At 27.1% G+C, this 16,850-nt stretch overlaps 1 protein-coding gene across 3 annotated transcripts in view; it reads left to right on the forward strand.

Moving 5' to 3' along the window:
* The window catches only part of LOC114130439 (putative nuclease HARBI1), a 58,039-nt gene that overhangs the window by 2,599 nt on the left and 38,590 nt on the right, over positions 1 to 16,850 (forward strand). For all 3 annotated transcript variants that reach the window (XM_050205539.1, XM_050205538.1, XM_050205540.1), the window contains one exon: positions 5,703 to 5,812. The gene's annotated coding sequence lies outside the window, so the exon portion shown is untranslated. The remainder of the gene's footprint in view (positions 1 to 5,702; positions 5,813 to 16,850) is intronic.

Consider the following 16,850-nt stretch of genomic DNA (forward strand, 5'->3'; position numbering starts at 1 on the left):
CATCCATTTACTCTATGAAATACAAACAGTTATTTGAATTACAACAAAGTAAATGATAATAATAAAATATTACTTTTTATTCAAATAATATCAAATTTTATCAAAATTTAAACTTTAATCACTTGGTAATTGTCACAACAATGTGTTTTTGATATTTATTAATAGCAATTAGACAACTGATGAGGAAACTACTATTACATTTTCAAATATTTAGATTAGCATACAAATTTTTACCAGTTAATAAAAAAAAAAAAAAATGTTTGTTCCCATAAGAGCTTAAAATAAGTTTAAATATTTTGAGATTACATTGAATATAGAAAATGATAATTTAAGTACCTAGTTTCAAGTTCCTATAGTTAATACTTTATGAACAAAAAAAAAAAAAAAAAACAAATTTTGTTTTATGAATAAATATTAAATATACATTTCATAAAAATTTAAAAGTTCATAAACAATTCTTGTGGGATTTAGGTATTCTTAATTTTTGTTTACAATAATAACAACAATTACTATTTTGATCAAATAACAAATCTATTATTTATTTTTATATACAATTTTAAATTATACTAACAAGTAACAATTTTTTATTTTATTTCAGTATACCTATTAAAAATAATATTCAAAATTAATATTTTATGTAAGAATGATCAAACGCTGGAGTTTAATTGACATTTAAAGTGTATTTTGAAATGTTTTTTAAAGATTGTCTTATATGTTTAGCTTCAGTAAATGAGAGCAGGTTGTTGGTTTTGCACTTTTTGTTTTGCCCAAAAGCGTGTCTGTGGTTCAATTTTTCTTTTTGACGTTTCATTGATTGGTTTTTTAAATCTTGAGCCCCTGGATAGCGTTGAAATTATTTTATCACATTGCTTTATGATAAAGTCTTGATCCTCTTCATTTAAATCTGAACAATTATACATACCACACATAATTTCCATTTTATTTTTAATCTCACAATTCTTTTTATCGATTTTCTCAGTATCTGTTTGAATAAAACCATTATCACTTACCAAATCACGTGACAGTGGAACAATGGTATTGTCATTATGAGCTGGAATCTTTATTTCTGTTTTAATACATGCATGTATATTGTATATGTTTGCATATATTCAAATAAATAATATTATTCATACATGAACATTTGTAGGAATGTACACAAATCTGATATTCTTTACACTGCAAAGCACAGCCATCAAAAGATTGACATTTTTCAATTTTATATTAAATATTTATATCATTTTCAGAAATCACCAACCAGTAGTCATTAACTTTAGTAATCATACCTTGAGATGTACGTTTACAATGCTTCCCTTCAAGGCAACAGTATTTAATGTTTTTGTGTAATAATTCCAAATACATATTGGTATTTATCCCTACATGTTTTCTATTAAACATTGCCCATTTTTTTACTCGTGTTGAATAACATTTTTCAAAATATTTTCCAAAGTCTACTGTGTCTGGATCTTTTAAAAGATCATTTAGAACTTGATCAATTTCAACAAAAAATGAACTTTCATGTACTTCAAACATAAGTGACTTTAATGTTTTAAAAATAATATTTTTTTTTTTCATTACCATTAATTTTGTTTAAATTTTTTACCCAATATCTTAGTATGTGCCACATACATAAAAGTTGTTTATTTGTAAATCCCATTACAGAACACCAAGCGTTATAAAAGGCAGGCTCATCATCAGACATGAAAATAAAAGAAATAATGGTGCCAATAGTATTTTTAATGCATTGAAAATAATGCTTATAAGTATCAGTATCAGATCTATTAGAAAAGCAAAAGGCAGCTGGGTACCCGTTTCCATATTCATCTACTATAACAATTGTATACAATTGAAAATTGTATCCGTTCAGCCCATGCGTTCCATCAATACACACCTTATTGTTGCCAAATTATATAAACAATTCTAATTGTAATGGAGTCATTATAATTAAACAAAAATCATTAACTGTAAAATGAGGAACAGTACTATTTATACTCCCTTGAGGTTTATAGTACAACACAGGATTTGAATTGCCTTTTTTCTTCATTTCTTCAACCCAAAGTCTAACACTAACTGCATCATTTTCATGTTTTTTTGTTGAATATGTGATATTATAATCCCTTTTAATGTTATGCACATCTTTTTTTTCTAACAAATGGATTCATTTTAAGTCTCCTTGAAGTGTTGATGCTCTTATGTCTTATAATATTCTGTTGACAGGAACACCCATTGCCAATTTTCCTAAACATTAATTATTGTAATATCAGACTAAGTGGCTAATTATTTTAAATTATAAATCACTATAACCATAGTAATAGTAGTTAATTGTAATGTATGTAAGTATATATTATAAAAAATAAAAATGAAATAAAGGTACCTGCAATCATACTTCTATCTTATGTAAACAATCTTTGTTTACCTATTTCCATATCATGCCAGATATGTGTGCTACAATATTGTACATTCACTTTTAAATTATTTACATGTACTTTTATACTTGATGGACATACAAAACCAGTTTTAATAGATCCACTGTTTTTAGAATTATTACACCCCTGTAAACATACATAAATCATACAAAGTACAAACATTCATTACTCTTTTAATATTTTGCAAAATATTTTTTACTTTTTTTACTTTATTTTAAGTTCTAGGGACAAATGATCTATGACAAAAATAGTAAATTTATTCTTTATTGTGAGTTGTTTTTACAGCTGTATTTTTAACATATTGGCTGTTATCCTTTTCTTCTATAAATCTTTTCCATTTTTTAAAATCTGATAAATATTAAAGATTAAACAATTTTACAGTTATACCTAATCTTATATGATATTGTTTCATTAAAGTAATTTATTTTACTATTAGTAATACAATCAGTGTTGGTGATGACAGTCAACAGACAAAAAAAAGAATCTATATTATGCATAGCATCAAATGTAATCTAACTTTAAGTGTTAGTTAAATTTTATTTGTTTTATATAGAACAACAGTGAATATTTTATGTCTTTATACTTTATAGTTTGTATATTTGTTGATACTTCGTATTCATTATTTTTCTTATTATTTTGTTATATTTTCATAACATTGAATTATATATTAGATTTAACTAATACCAACTAGGAGGTACTTACTTAGAGATTAATTAGTAGCTACATATTAAAATTTCTGATTTCAATTAATTAAATATATTATCAAGTTAATAAACTAACAAATTAATAATTAGTTTAAGTGTACTATATAAATATTGTAAACATTATTTTATATTATACATACTAAAATATACATAGTGTTATAAACTTATAAATAAAACATTACCTTTCATTGTATCAAAATTTAACACTTCCAATTCAATTTTTTTTTTCATGATAAGATTTTAAATGTAAAATATATCCAGCCATGGTATAAAACAATTTCAGACAATGTTGAAATGAACATATATGTTTAATTTACCAGTTTTTTGTTGTAAGTGGCATTTAACGTGCTGGATTATTTTTTTTTTATATTAAATGACATATTACAATTATTATAGGAGTACAGACTTTTAAGTTTTTGGAGAGAAATTAATTCACTGTGTTTGGTACGTTTGTGTTTATAGTACCCAAATTCTGGGACATAATTTGCATCACAAATTTGAAATTTCACAACAATACATCATTATTATTTAAAACCCAAAAGAAAAACTTTAACCGTAAACAGTCCACAAAAAATGACTACAAGTAACAAGTTAATGACTGCTCAACTGCTGCTTAACTGTTTACATAATACATAATACCACAGAATAGAATAATACCCAAAGGCTACATTTTTACTGTTCTATATTAAGAATAAATAACAAGACGCGTAGGACAGCGATTTGCCGATGTCATGGTAGATGTCTTGGTAGTTAGGTTTAAGGTTATTGTTCACGTTCACACAAGCAGGGTATTTGCAACCAATGTTGTTTATTATTATTATGATTGTAAATGTTATGTAGTACCTTGTGTGTTATATTTTTAAATCCATTGTGTAGTTATTGTATCAATGCCATCTAATGTACAATTATTCTTATATTTTATCAAACTGTGTGTGTGACACTGAAAGTTAGTTTCTACGTTCATATTATTATTTTAAACGTTATATTTGTTGTGGTCTGCCTTGCCATTTTATTCTTCACTTTTCTCAGTGCTCTCGAGACGAATGCTTGTTTTGGTTTTCTTTATGTTCTATTTTCGGTTGTCGGTTGTGTCAGTTTTGTCTGCGGCCATTTTTTCTTTGTGGCTTTCCCACGTGTCTTGTTTAATATTCGGTGAACATTATTATTTTCTATCTGGTATGTATCGTTCGGTTACTTTCTGCTGCAGTCAGTAAATATTGTTATTTTTACAGGAGTGTCATTTTATATTAAGTCTGCTTATCGAGCGAATTCTGGTTTTGTCCTGTACGGTTGTTGTATTGTATCTTTGCTGCAGATTTAAATTATATGGTTATTGCGGATCTCCTCATATGTTTTAGCGGTGTTCATGTGATTGTGCCAGATCAACCTGTTTTTTTTATTGTAATCTGTTAAATTTACTATATACGGATCTGGGCAACACATGACACCATAATCATACCATAAGGTACGTGGTGCACCACATGGTTATATTTATTATTTATCATTAACTTTACTATTATATATTTTTTTAATTGTAATATTGTCACCTATATTTGTTATAAGAGCCGTCTGAGGCACAAAATATTATTTGATATATTTATTTGTTATTATTATATTGTTAAACAAGTTGGTATTATTCTATTATTTATTACTTGTGTGATCTTTTTATATTATTATTAATTATACAGTCCACTTAACTACATTTACCTGTTTATTATTTCTATTGGAGTTACCCTATATTATATTAATATTGTATAATTAGGCAACGCCCCACCAGTTATAATATCATTACATTACTTCCAATAATTATCAACAGTGATAAACAGTATAATGACGTCATGGACAGTAAGGAATTTTTCCTGCTATGATCCATTCGTCTTAGTCACACATACAAATCAAAATTATAATTGATTACACACAAAATATTTAGTTATCAGTAGTATGTTGATAAATATTAATAGTAAATGATAATAGCAATTTACAATGACAACAACTTCAATGGCAACAAATAGCAAGTCTTAGTGCTGTTTGTGTTGTTCTGTGGTAGCAGAAACTACTAAAAACATTGACTTTGTGTTATTAAAAAAATCTATAAGAAAAGCAATAATAAGCATTACCCAATTCACAGTATTTGAGCCAAGGATGTGGTTTAAACCATTTTGGTCAAAATTATTTCAGTTCTTTTTTTTGTATTCAGATATTCAGAAATGTTTAAGAAAAAAAAAATGCTAAAAAATTATCATGCTGTGAAAAATAATTAAATATACTCGAAAATTTATAAGTATGATAATATTATATAATTGGTACTCAGATATATAAAAATATCTGTGGATCTGTATTATTATGCAACCTCACTGTTTAAGATTTAGTGATAAATATTTAATCTTAAGGTACTTTGCTTAGTCTTAACATACCTTATTAATTATTGTTACTTTTCTTAAATGTTATTTTTAATTATGTTTTTTTTTATAAATGTACCTATAATTTTATTTTATCTACAATATAACAACATTTTAAAGGGTAATATTAATTACAATTTAATATTTCAACATGATTTTTTTTAAATTTTTTGCAGCATACCACTTATGACGTCAGATTTGAATCATGTACCTACCTACCTATGAGACACAGGAAGACTACAATTTTAATCAACTGTACCTGAAAATGAAATTGCTGTATCATACGGTAAATCATTAATTGTAATAACTAACAAATAATTATATACTGTATAGTCTAATCTATTATCACCTATTAAACCATTAAAATAGGTATATATTTTTAAAATAATTATGTAGTAAGAAAATTTCATGAAAAATTTGTATATATATCCAGTATTCCACTGCCCCAACAAAAAAGGTCGTAATTCGATTTTTATAACTTTTCAGTATGAAGAAAATAAACATAAACATTTATCATATTCTTTAAGAGAATAAATTAATAAGTAACAAAATACAAAATTAACTTTTTATAAAATTAAATAATAAAAAAGAACTTAACTTTCTTACAAAATTAAATATAAAAAAATAATGTTGTAACTTTTAGCACAGATTAATAATTAAACATGGTTAAATAATGATAAAAAAAAAATGCTATAACTTTTATTATAGATTTATAACAAAATAAAATAAAATAAACTTCTTACAACATCATAATATTCAAAATATTTTAATAATAAAAAGTAAATAATTAAAACAAATATTATTATTACCTATGTTATGTTGATTTAAGAGACTTGTAGAAGTCATAGTATGTTGATGGAACAAGTCCCATTGGGCATAGTGATAACAAATCCGCAATTTTTGGTTTTTCAATATGTAATTTTCCATTGTATGCTTTTATTGGTTTAACAGCAATTTTGATGTCTTTCCCTATGTTTTTTTTAAGTGTTATATTGATTTTGATAAAATCTGAAGCACTTAAATCATATTTTATATCTTAATCAAAAACAATGTTATCATTAACTTTTTCAAGTTGATTAAGTTCCAAATTATTCTCATTAACTGGTCTGAAATATTCCATTTCACTTTGAAGCATATCAGTAGCTTCTTCTTTTTCTATTACTGACATACCTTTGAACTTAAATTTTTGATGAAAAACAGTGGCTAAAATATTAAATTTGTCAAGCAACATTAGGTCAAACCTAGAACAGACACCATCTAAACATGCGTTTGCAAGACTTTTACAAATTGTTGCTGTTACAAGAAGTTCTTTAAGTCGTTTTTTCAGCCATTTTATTGTAGGAATAAGGTAGCCCATAGCTACAAATTTATTATCTCCTTAAAGTAAATCCAAAGCCTGGGCCAACGGCTGCATTACCTGAAATGTAACAGATTACAATTAATTTAATTTCAAGTATAAATTGTATACTAAGTATTAAGTTAACTTATTAAAAAGATTTGTAATACATCAATTGATTATATTTTATGACTTTAAAAGTCATTATTTATACATCAATACTAATAGCTCACTATTTAAATTGGAAAACAAAAATTTGTTATGTTGTATATGTGTAAAGACTGACATTACACATACACCCCCTAAAAAGAAAGACATAACTCAATATTCACTACTTTTCAGGAGAGTGTTAAGACGTTTTCGGAATTAAATTCTTATTCCCATGGTGATTGTTTTTAAAATTTTTTTTACTAGTTAGTTTTTATTTCTTTTGTAGCTTGCTGGAAATGTATTGTTTTTGTTTAATTACCTTTTGTTGACCTAAGTTTTTGAGTTACGTCTTTTTTTTTTTGAGACTTTGAAGACGTAACTCAAGTTAAGTCTTTTTTCGTTGGAAATGTTTCAATTTAACGAGGACGTAACTCAAGTTAAGTTTTTTTTCGTGGGAAATATTTAATTTTCATGAAGACATATCTCGATTTAATTAATGATGAGTCGATTTATTTTAGGAAAGAACTATTTTAATGAAGACATAAAGCTAACTATATTATCATTATTTGAGGATAAAATTAAATAATATGCAAACATAACTGTGTATAATCATATATTATAAACTTTCATTAGGAAACTTAAGTTTTCCTTCTTTACTAATTATTAAATACCAAGAAATCATTAATTACAAAAAGTATTTTTTTTAATAACAAATAATTAAGGTAATTTAAAAATAATAAAACTTAAAAATCAATGCCGTAATAATATTATCAGTCCCTTCACTGTAAATATTAACAAAAAATATATTTAAATGAAATAAAATGACACAACTGTCAATTCAATGCCATAATGTTCTGTATTATGTAATTACAAAAATACTACTATAAAAGTATTGTTTTATAACAACAAACATAGATTATTAAAAAATAAAATACTTAAGTTATAATAATAATAATATCAGTTCCTTTACTGTTAACAAAACGAAATAAAATATTGTTAGAAAAAAAAATATGACAAAAAGTAATGTTCTTTTAACAGTAAACTTAGATAATTTAAAAATAAAATACTTAATATTAGGTTATAACAATATTAATATCAGTCCCTTCATTGTCAAGATCACAAAATAAAATATTATGAAAATAAAAAAAATAATAAAACTTAAAACTCAATGTAATAATATTGTGATCAATGTAAATAAAATAATATTTAAACAATAACATCTTAAAAATGTATAGAGATTTAAAAAAATAGTGATACATTGATGGAATTAGTCCTTTATTGCATAAATATAACAAATCTTGCAATTTAAGTGTATCTATAGGAATTTTAGAGTTATATGCTTTTACTGGGAAATGGGTCCGTGCTTGATATCTCCCTGGTTTTTTTTTTTAAAATCATATCCATTATGACATAATCTGTGTTCGAATAATCATACTTAATTTTTAAAGTAAAAGGCATTTCAAAAGATGTCGATATTTCCCTAATGTTATTCCATTTAACGATTTCGTTGTTAGTTGATTTTTTCCAATTTAAATCTGCATTTTCAACCATGGGTTTGAAGTTAAGGAAATCTTCATTTGACATCTCAAAAACCAAATATGAATTTTTATTCAACTTGGCACATCTGTCTAATGTAACCCATTGAGACGGTACATAAATGACTTTACCTTTTTTAGCACACTCTATTGTAGCGTGCATACTGTCACCTTCATTTTGGGTGTGTCCCACCTCCAAAAATCGATGGACAATGGTGACTTTAAGAGTTGCAGATGCATATTCCCACATAGAATAAATGAATCGGTTTCTGTTTTGACTGCCCCAGTTGTCAGAATAAAAACTGAATTCCTTAATACCACTGTCCTTCATAAGTGTCATAAACTTTAACAAACATGTAGCAATTTCGTTTGATCCTCGTTTAGCATCAGACTCAGTCCACATGTAACAATAACCTTGTCGTTTTCCAATGTCAAATATAGTGAAATTGTAAGTTGCATATTTACGTTTATATTAAAAATTAATGACTTTGCATTGAGGAGCTGTCAATACCTTCTGCAGGTCAAATACAGCAATACAAAATGTGGGATCTGCTAAATGCCCTTCTTTTGTCTTCATTTTTAAGTTCTCTTGCTAATGATTTGTTTAGTAAATGTTCATCATATAAATCTTTTTGTTTAAGTTTTTCTTCAGGACAAGCCAGCTTGTATACCTCACACACATCACATTGGTCTTTCTTAGGTGTAAAAAAAGACAAATTAAACTCAGTATTGAATATATCAGTATATTGCCTTAAAGTTGCATTTATTACACTGTTATTGGAATTAGTCAAAGGTTCATCTAAAATCCATTTCAAATATAACCTGCGCATTTTAGAAATACAGAGACCACTTTCAAGATATTTTTTTGCTGTGTTTTCCCTAACATAGTGAGAATCAACTATAGGAAAACTATTTATATGCTTCCTAATAGCATTTTTAACATCTTCTTTTATAGATAGTGGTCGATTGCAATGTTTTCCCCTCATATCTTTATTTAAAACTGGAGATGTTATTAATCTTTTGCAGACATTATCAAAAACTTTGTCGGATATAGCCAATGTTTGTAAAAACATTTTTTGACAAACCTGAATCTCTAAATTGTTGATTGGTAAATAATATTTTCTAGACTTCTTTCTTCTTGACTACGGCACTATTGAGATAGTTATTTGTTTTTTTTCAATTATTTTTATATATTTAGTTATGAAATCACGTTGCCTTGTATGAGTACCCAATCCCCAGTACAAATCAAAAATGGTTTTACAGACATCATTATTAAATTTGTCAATACATTTCATTCTACATTTATCTATACAAGGTGATCCCAGTTTTTTTGCCTTTATAATTTTGCCCTTTCGATTACAATGTTCAACCCCAGCATTCAATAGTTGCTTACTTTTAACATCATTCCATTCTTTTCTATTTGTTTTACCTTTTTCTTTTTGGAGATTTTTCCATGCCTGTTGTATGTGTTCTTTTTTTTACAATGACAGCATTCTCAACCTGTTGACATCAAACAAAAAACTACAATAATTGTGTATTAAATGTAATTAGCTGTAGGTACATAGGTAGGTAGAGATACGCCTATTTCAAGGCATGAAAAATTATTTTTTATAGTTTTCCAAATACAAACATTTTGTATTGTGGATAGAAACATGCCAAGTATATAATGCCAGATTCAAAAAAATACTGTTTTTGTAATACCTAATATTATAATATTGTTTGAAATGTAGTTTCATAAATTAATATGATTAAACATTATGTTAATTTAGGCCATATTATTATTATAATTCAAAGGCTGAATAAATTATATTATGATTTGTTTAAAATAAAATACTCTATGAAAATTGTTGAAAATGTTGTTTTTTAAATTTAAATTAGTTTTGAGTTCCAAAAGCTCAAAATACTTAAGAAAATAATAAGGATAATATAAATAACAAAATATTATAATCATTGTAATACGTTAAAATAAACTCAATAATATACTTACAGTGAGGGTTGCAGTATTTGATAGTTCATCAGAACTTGAACTTGATATAATAGCTGCAGGTATAAACTCAGGGCCTTTATCACTGTCATACGTTATATCTTCATAATTATACTGAAATAAATTTATAATCAGAAATTTTTGAAGTACCATGACACTGATACAGGTGAGTTATTGCTTGGTTACAATTTAAAAATATTTACTTACTTCATCGCTACTTATAGTCCCATATTCATATGTATCCAGTATACTTTCAGTTTCACCACCTGATGACAAATACTGTTCAAAAAAATTAATAATAATTTATTGAAATAAAATCATAATAAATAAATAAATAAACTACAATAGCTACAATAAATTACTTAAAATTACCATACAATTAAAATCTAATAACATATTTTTATTGTCACATTATTTTCACTTATATTGTAATGTGAAAAAGTAAAATACCAAATAATATTAGTCATTAGATTTTAGGTACAATAGTTTTAAGAATAAGAAACTTACCATTTCATCTTCATTGATAAATATTGGTGTAATGTTATCCATATTAATTATTGAGTACAAAAACTACCAATAACACAAGTAATTCAAACCAAAAAATATAATATAATAACATTAATAATTAGTTTGTACTTAATAATATAAGTAATGCTGTAACAAACTAACAACACTGCTGTATACCGATGATATGAATAATAACAATTTATTGTGGTTAGTAATATCAATCATTATTATTCTATAATAATTGTATTATCTTTATTGTTGTAGTATTTCTAATTTTAGAACGATCATAATATTAATAACAATACTATTAATATTTTCCTGAGTTATGTCTTTATTCGACGGCAATTTATATTTAAAAATAAACGTAACTTAAGTTACGTACTTTTTCGCTGATAAGTCAAATAATAGGAGTTAATATTTTATTTGATTTATAACCTCTCTGGTAGAGTTGAGTTAATGCCGTTTTCGTCGGAGATAAAGAAAAAAACCGGCTATCAGATTATGAAATAAACCGAAAAATGAAAAAATTGAGTTACGTCCTTCTTCGTAGGGGGTGTCGAAATATGGGTACAATATCCTCTTAACTATTTTTTATACTAGATTTAAAATTACTACCTTGCAATAATCCACCATGAAAGCTTGATCTTTTTTATTTAACCGTGGTAAACTTGCTTTGTCACAAATACGTTGGACTTCACTTTCTGATTTTATAAGTTGATCTTTCAGACATTTTATGGCTTGGAACGTAGAATTCCATCTAGTAGTGTTAGGTACAATAATACATTTATTTAATTTATCATGTATGGTATCAGCAATTAAACTTGTCCTTTCTTGCTTATTCCAAAGTGCATGCATTTTTGCAAATGATGATCTAAGTTGTTTTTTATACACTGGATCAGACATTGCATTTTCAGAATCTTTAGTGGCTACTAAATTGAGTGTATGGCTGGCACAACGATGATGAGGAGGAAGGGAATATGGAGAATCTGTCTCAAATGTAATTTGTTCATTTAAAACATTACTTATTTCAATTAATTCAACTTTTTGCTTCTCTTCCATATTTTCAATTGCATTTTCAGATTCTGAATACATACTAAAAAATATAATGTAATTAAGTAGGTCCTAATGCTTTGATAGTAATTACAAGTTATTGTATTTGTAAAAGACATAATCAGTTTACTAGTAATAAGTTATTATTTCTTATTGAAAAGCTTTGATGAAGTTTGAACCATTATCAGTAACTATTTTTGTTATTTTGATAAAAATGCCATATTCATAAATTACGTCATGCAAGATTTTAGCCAAGACATCAAACGTATGTCTACCTTTTATGCGACGACAAGCAAGTGCAGCAGATAATCTCTGAAGATTCTCTGGCTCATACCAATGTAGTGTTATACCAATATAACTTCTGAAACAGAAATTATAATTTTCTGGTTACACTTAGATACATTACATTTTTGATTTAAACAATTAAATCATTGTATTACAAATAATATTTCATTTTTAACAGTTATTATTTACAAACCTCTTAAAAATATTTGTATTATATAGTTGTATTAAACCAAAAAAAAAAGTAACGAGTAATTTTGTAATAATTACTATAAAAAAGTAACTCAAATTACATATAAATTACTTACAATAAAATGTAATTAAATTACCATCAAATTATTTAAAAAGTAATTGCGTTACAGTAGCTTGTAACTTAAGTTAAGTTACTCCCCAATACTGTCAATTTGTATGTGTACCTCTTTTGTCAGCTGTTATTGCTGGAGATAATTCTAGTTTTTTCCCCATATTAGAAACTACTTTTACTGATATAGCAAGTGTTTAGAAACATAATTTTGTACACACATTGAATCTTATTATTTTTAAGGGATAAAAAATGTTTTTTGAAAATCTGTCTGCCTGAAGATGAGTTTGTTAAGACTTTTTTTATCAAATTTTTTCACATATCTAGCTAAGAAGTCCCATTGTCTTGAATGGTCTCCTAAACCCCAGTATTCACCAAATAATAAAATTCCTTACGTATTTCCTCGCTAACTTTTTTGGAGTATTTCTTTTTGCATTTACATGGTGCACCCATTTATTTTGCTTTTATCTTTTTCCTATTCTGTTTGTGTGCTCTAAACCCAAGTTTAACATTGTTTTAGATTTGTTGTCTATTTACCTATTCAGGTGTATTTCGTTGATGTACACGAGTATGTTTTTCTTTAGGAGTAAAATTTGTAGTAAATCAAAAAGACAGTACACTACCGGCACTGTAGGTATTTCATATTCTTCGATGAGCTCCATCTGCACGTCATCGCTTGACTTTACCAAAAATCCGTAGCTCATCGCCTCATGTTTATGAATTATTTTTGTATTTCCACCCTTTGCCTAGTCCGTTTTCACTAATAAGGCCTCGATATCAACGTAAATAACAAATAGCTGTCTTACATTATATTTCGATTTTTAAAAATTTGTACATTCCTCCTTTTTTGGCATTTCCGGAAAAATAGGCTTATGTGCCCCACAGATTAATTTGTGCTCTTCCAACGCCTCATGTACACTAGACTTGAACTCAAGTATTCTATTATCAAAAGTTCAAAATTATGCCGAATGTTCATATCTCGTTTTTTGTGACCGTACGAGCCGTGATAATTTAGTTGTATGTGTAGTGCGAGTTGTCATCACACGTTATCAAAAGCAAGTCGAAATGGTCCGACTTCTCATCAACTACACGAATTGGGTATATATTGTAAGTATTTAGCTATTTAGAGTTTGAGTGGTGTTACGACCGCGCTCTGAGTGTCAGTGATATCTCTAACCATTTATATCCGTCTGTCGAGTTCTTGTCTCAGTCTCCCTTGTATATGATTTGTCATAAAGAGTGGGCGGTAACTCTGTCATACGAGGGGTCTCGAAAAGTCTGCTTGTGTACCTATTCTAAAACACGAAGCTTATCGAATTGAAGCGACATTGAGTTTTGACTTTTTTAACAAAGAGACTTTCGGTTCTATTTTAATATATTCATTTATTAATATAATATTCCACACTCTCGTGTCCTATACTCCTGTACTCGTATGCCTTCAGTATTAATTATTATATATAAAAATGTGCCATTGCACCTTCTTATATGTTATATCAGTACGGACAGTACGGAGTCCGTAACACCTCCCAACTAAAAAAAAAAATATCTAAAATTCATATTAAATATAATATTCTTAGTACTGTTGTTAGGGATTACATTTTTTTTTACACATACATAAATTGTTTTTGTTAGTCATTAGTAATAAAAATATACCACTTTGTCGTATAATTCATATACTCGTACATTTGATTATGACAATAATTAGCACAAGTAATAATTTCTATTTCTTTTAGTTAATTTTTCTTCAAAACATTCAACAAAACGATCTGTTTTTATTTTTAAATAAGAATAGAGCATTCATGTTAAAATACAAAACTAATGAAAGTTGATGACATCGCATGTATTTATTTAATCCGAGCTAATTGTTATTAATGCTAACTTAAAAGTAGGTAGTCATATAGAAACAATATTTGAATGTAGATTACTAGTAAAAATAATAAAAACCTTACAATCAAAAAATAATTTTAATTTGTCAATAAGTATATCAGTTATATGTGTTATACCAAAGCATTAAATTTGTATTGTTTTATATGTATAACATTTTTTATTTAGTTTTAAATTAATTGTTATTCATTTAAAATTACTTTGGAACAGTAATTCATCATATACTTACATAATATGAAATTTAATCAAAATATACCAACCACAAGACTAATTAATTATTTATAGAGACTTTGCGTCGATTGTCCACTTGTATCTGTTGTATAGGGGTACTTAGTACTGTTTTTAAATATGTACAAGTGTCGCTACTAGGGATGTATTTACTTAGACAAAAGTAAAAACTTTGAGATTAAGTAGTTAACTTACAAGATGGATTGATTGACCTATTGTTTATGTAGGCATTACATTCACATATAATAAATAGGTACAATACATACCATTGGTTTTTTACTTTATTATGCCGTATGTTTTTGATCTTAGAGTTCAAAATTGACAAGTCTGTACACTATAAGAACCTCTGGCAAGACATTGCGGTCTGTAAGTTCTTAGTGTTATTGAATGTATGTATATAAAACTGCTTTTGTGTCATACTATTAATATTTTGAGAGATCAATATTTTGCGATCAAAATTACAAATTAAATATGAACATAGGCTAGTGCTAAAATAGCATTGTGCATGTATTGCAACAGTTACAGAAAAATTATTGTGTATCTTTAAGTACCTACCTAACTAGAAAAGTATTCACATATGCAACAAAGTGGACAACTATGAATAATTAGTAATTTTAAAATATGTGTATTTATATATTAAATATACATTGAGATAAAAATACAATTATATGCAATTTGTATTTTGGTGAGAATACATTAAAGTGTTTGATGATAAATTTAATTTAAAACTAAATACTAATTGTATAATCAAGTAATTTCTGTTTAAATGTTGCAATAGAATGTTTGTATATTGCATCATATATATTTAATAATATATTAGTTTATCATATTATACATAATTTGACAGAATTGTAAAATATTTTTAAGAAAAAAAAACAAATAGATTAATAGCATAATAGTAGAATTATCATATTTATCAAATTTATCTTATTGTTTCTGTATGACTACATCTCCATACAAATATTAACGGCTATACCATTGAATAAAAATTTGGATGAAAAATAAGATATAAATTCTATTATCAAAAGTTCAAAATCATGCCGAATGTTCATATCTCGTTTTTTGTGACCGTACTAGCCGTGATAATTTAGTTGTATGTGTAGTGCGAGTTGTCATCACACGTTGTCAATAGCAAGTCGAAATGGTCCGACTTCTCATCAACTACACGAATTGGGTATATATTGTAAGTAGGATATTTTTTCGCCGGATTAAATTTTTTCTCAAGGCCGTAAACATTTATGGACATTGGACACGTGCGTATTATTTTTTTTGAATTTTTTTATATCAGATAGAGACGTTGGAAAGGAAATATCTTTGAAATTATATTTGCCTTCATGTTGTCAGTAATTTTCACATACACGACATGTCACCGGGCCCGTTACATGCCTCGCCAGAATCGCCCACTTAAAACATTGCTGGTCTAAATTTTGAGGGTTGATGGTTGCCCGCTTCCTATCAATAATCGCCGGCAATTGTATATTTGACGATCCTCCCATCGGCATATATTTATATATAGTTAACAATAACCCGTCCATGCTCTCTAATGTAAACTCGCTCCCTCTACTTGCGTATGTTTCGTTTGCACTTAACAATTTATCAAACGCCCCCTGTATTATCGCCGAAATATCGCTCTCTACAAAAATCTCGACCGCAGATGTTTTAAATGCCCTATTCTCCAATGAATTAGGCACTGATGGTATACTATAGCTGGCCTCAAGCTTTAAATTGAACTTAATAGGGTACTCCTGTACTCATGTTTTTAACAACTGCTTTAATTCGGATTCGAGAGAGCGGAGAAAGTCCGTATAATTTTTGATACCCCCCTGTATTTTTAGCATAGTACCACACAACTGTTCGGGCTTTGGAGGCTGAGATTTCTACAAAACCGGAGGATTGAACAAAATTTATACGCTTTTTTTTTTAACTAGCAGCGGACGTCAATTTATTTGTTCTGATTGTCAACAGCTTGTGCTTAAATGATCTAATAGACACATTTTCTTTTTAAGCCTTCACACCGGCTTCCCCAAACAAACATTTTCTGTGGTCCTCTAATGTCATGTGATTCTT

This window comes from Aphis gossypii, chromosome X (genome assembly GCF_020184175.1).
Source record: "Aphis gossypii isolate Hap1 chromosome X, ASM2018417v2, whole genome shotgun sequence".
In the NCBI taxonomy this organism is placed as follows: Eukaryota; Metazoa; Arthropoda; class Insecta; order Hemiptera; family Aphididae; genus Aphis; species Aphis gossypii.